The following is a 4,244-nucleotide window of genomic DNA, read 5'->3' as shown; positions in this document are numbered from 1 at the left end:
CCCGAAAAAACCAAACACCCATCTGAAAGAGAATAGAAGGGGGGAAAAGTCTTTTTTGGGGGGAATATTGACAGCCTGGGGGTTGTTTGTGTTTTTATTTTGTGCGAGGTTAGAGCTCTCTAAGTGCACGGAGGGAGGAAAACATCGTCTGATTCCGCATCTTTGGTACAGGCTATGGCTTGAAATCAATATAGATTTCTCTGTCATTTCACAACTCGTCATTCCTCTCTTTCTCTCCTTTTTGATGCACAAATATAGGCAGGTTCAAGTTTAAATCAAACCTGCGAGGGGAAAGAACTTAAAGTTTACTATAAAACTTCAATTACGTTTACACATGAGGGACCTATAGTATTACATACCTCTAGTACGTATATGCGATATGTGTTTGCAGACATGCATACATACAATCTGCTATACTTACATTTACCACACCTATCATAATTTTAAAATTTGTAAAGTATTTTCTATTTCCTACAAAGAGGATTAAAAAAACCTCTAGACCACTGCTTTACTTTTTATGCCAATGCAATTTGTAAAACAAAAGTCGTAGTCACACTTGAACTCGTCCTACTAAAAGCTCTTTCTTTCAGACAAAACAGGCAGGAGGAATATATTTTAACAGAGCTTTCACTGCTGCGACTTGGAAATGAAGCATCCCCCCCCGCCCCTAAATTGCAGATTGAAAACGTAAATAAAGAAAAGCACTCAAGATAAGTGTGAAAAGCAAAACTGCATGTGCCATTTAATTTCACGATTAGGTTTAAAATAAATAACACTAAGGGGGAAAAAAAAGAGAAAAAAGAAAAAGAACCCCAAATCTAAGTAGGTGATGTATTAGGTTTAATTCTTGGGCTGGAATAACATTTTAAGGTAATGGGATTTTTTTCCCTTTCTGGCTGTTGCTAAAGTTTTAAAAGACATTTTAAATTCAGACGTCAAAGACAAGTTAGAGCTCTTAGACAGTAAATGGATGTCCTAGCTATAAGATAACTTCTCCTTGTCGGGGGAATAAGTGCTAAAATAATTAATAGGCTGGGACGGGAGGGATTTCAAGTGTTTGCGTGAGCATATATCAGTAATTGTATATATGTGTACATATCCATTACACACACACACACTTACATAATAGAAGAATCTATTACAGATCATCCAGGGGAAATGGCACTGAATCTCAAGATCTCATTATGGGTTTCTTTGTGACTGACTTAGATCTTCACAAAGCGGAGTTTTTATTAAAATATGGTTATAGCAGCTGGTTTTCACAGTTCCCATTCATCAGCATTAGCCTTTGGGAGTATTTGGTGTCCGCTTCTTAGGAGTCATGCAGATATTCCCAGGCAGAATACGTTACAAACGGGAGGTGCTTGTCGCATTTATAGGAAAAAGATTAAAAAGTTGGCCTTAAACCCTCCTCCTTCCCTCCCCCTCCACACGGCTGTGCCTGGATGTGAGTGGGAAACAGCTCGGCGTGGGCTCTTTCTCTCTTTCTTCCAGCTATCCATCAAGCCAAAGGACATAACAGCAACGCACACAAAACTGCGCTGTGATATTTCTTAACCACCCATTGCAAAAATACATGTATTTTTTACGTGAATGCTTGAATCATTACAGCTCCGGTAACAATAATAATTAAAAAAAAAAAGAGGAATAAATAATAAATACCCCCTCCGCTGGCTGGGGCTGTATTTAACCACCCGGGAGGAGCGGGAGGGGAGCGCCGGCGGCCCCGGTGCGCGTCTCCCGGCTCCGGGCGGCGGCGGGGCCCGTGGCCTCGGGGCGGCGCTCGCTGGCCGGGCTCTGCCGGGACCAGCATCGCCCTCGGCCCGGCCCCGCTCCGCAAGGCCAGCTGCCAGCTCGAGGTGCAGCTTTTGTTCCTCTGCCAAGGAGAAGACAAACATTTTCACTGTTTTTCTTTGTTTTTCCTTTTTTTTTTTTTTTTTAAGTGAAAGGAGGGAAAAACAAACAAAGAAAAGAGCTTTGGAATAAAAATTAAATTACACTTTCTGCCTTAAGGAAAGCCGCATTAAAACACAACACCCCGGCCCCCCCCCCAAACACATTTCTCTGAAGCCCCGTAGGGCTCTTATGACCCACGCAAAGAGCTTTGCTACTCCAGTAATTCCGGGTGGGTGGAGGGGTGCGAGGCACGCGGGGTACCACGGCCCCGAGCGGGGGTGACCGGGGGGGTCCCGACGGCGATGGGCAGGCACAGAGGAGGGCAGCGGTCCTCTCCCCACCGCCGTGCCCTGGCCCCGGGGTGTGGAGGCGCAGGAGGAGCCCCGAGTGAGGCTCCTCTGCCCCGACGTGAGGGGCGAGACCGCACCGTGGGCCGCCTAAAACACGGCCAAACCATGCCGGAGCAGCGGTTCCCCTCGCCGGGGTCTGCGGGCCGCTCCAGCCGGGAGAAGTAAAACCCCGAGGGCAGCATCGCCTCGGCTACTTGTTGCTGCGGAAAAAAAGTTTTCCTCCGGGGCAAGGGAGACACGAGTGGGGTGAAACAGGAGCCCATCGGAGCCCCTCGGCCCGACCTCCTGCCCTCCCCGTCGGGGCTGGGCTGGAGGATTTGCTTTTCCACCTTCGGGGTCTTTTTTCGCCCCCTCGAAATCACGGTGCGCGGCCGCCCACGCTCCTCCTGCGCTCACGGACAGCCAGAGTCCCTGATTTTATGGACTAAACCCGCAATTAGACGGAGTCATTAGTCCCGGGCAGGGAAACCCAAGGAATGACCCACGCGTGTCCCCGCAACACTCCTTCCCCTCCGCACCCACCTCCCGAGGAATTAAGGGAAAGCAAACTCTCCAAAGCCCCGGGGTTAAAAGCAGAATCCAGGTTGGGGAAAAAAAAAAGTTCCCTTCGTTGTTCCAATTAAGTCGAAAACTCTAATTAATAGGAAGGAAAAGGCGGCGGGAACTCCGTAATAACTCCTTATTTCTTTGCAGGGAGAACTGGAAACCCAGACGATGCGGAGAAGCAAATCGAAAAGACATCTCGGCAGCGGGCAAGCAGGCAAGCATCTTCCCCAAGCAGCCGAATTTAATTTGGGGTGTCCGGAGATGCCGGAGGTGCCTCTGCGGGCTCCCGGCTGAGCTCAGCCCCAGCCCGGCCTGGCCGCGGGGTCCGGGACCCACCAAAACCGGGGGACAGGGGAGAGCTGCTTTGCTTGGAAAAAAAATTAATTAGTCCCCACACATGCGGCAAAGTTTCTGAGTTAGTCAAATGAGCTTTCCTTTAATTAGCAATAGAGGCTTTGGGCCGAGGGGTTGGGGGCTAAGCCTTAAGAATTAATTTTTACAGGTACAAAAAAAGTCATTAAAGAAAATAAATTAGCAAAATATTCTGGACAAGCCGATGGTCAGACAAGAAATCGATCGGTCAAGCGCATTTAACTTTCCTGAATTAAAGCTCTCGCTTTGCCAAGACCCTTACAGGTCCAACAACTCGTGCGAGAATTTATTTTGCCCCCTGTATTCGCATGCCAGCAAAATATTTCTAAAATCTTCCGTTTAATAATTTTCAGGAGAGTTTTTGTTCCTTTTAGGAATTCTTTCAGTTGCTCTATTTCAGAGTATTTTGAATTACACTTAAATCTTTGCATGAGTTCTCCGTTGGAAAAAAAAAAAAAAAAAAGAACAATATTTATAAAAGTTCTCTGAAAATGAGCAACAGAAATATATCCAGCACCGGGCGGTCCCTTAACCAAAATACTCCATTTGTTCCTATTCCATCCATTTGTTGGGAAATTCAATTAAGCCTGGCTACCTTCAATTATTTACATAAGCCCTCTGTCCCGGAGACTTTAATAGGTTTCTTCTCTGGTTTTCAACATTGTTATTAGAAATCCATAAAGCAGGGGAGGGACAGGAAATTAAATTTAAAGGTACCTCATTACGGCACAACTGCTTTCCTAGCTCTGCATCGCTGCGGACGGACGCAAGTTTATGCAGACGGAGAGAAACACATGGCGACATGAAAAGGCTGAGGCCACCTCAGCAAGTGGACTTGGCAATCCTGTCGAAATGACCTTTTAGTTTCAAGTCTAGCAAGCAGCCTTCCTTCCCATCCCACCGGTGGGCTCTGAGAGTCAGCAGGGAGGGGGGGAGGGAAGGAGGGAGAAAGGAAAATCGTGCAAATGGTAGAGCCACGTAGGTAGAAAGCGTGGGTTGGATTATTATTTTTTTTTTTTAAACTAGGTATGCGCTGGGAGAGGCTGGAATGGGGGGATTTATTCCAGAAGGCTTTCCCAG

The sequence above is a fragment of the Calonectris borealis genome, chromosome 22 (genome assembly GCF_964195595.1).
Source record: "Calonectris borealis chromosome 22, bCalBor7.hap1.2, whole genome shotgun sequence".
Lineage (NCBI taxonomy): Eukaryota > Metazoa > Chordata > Aves > Procellariiformes > Procellariidae > Calonectris > Calonectris borealis.
The sequence above is the reverse complement of the archived record's forward strand: the minus strand, read 5'-3'. Positions refer to the sequence as shown.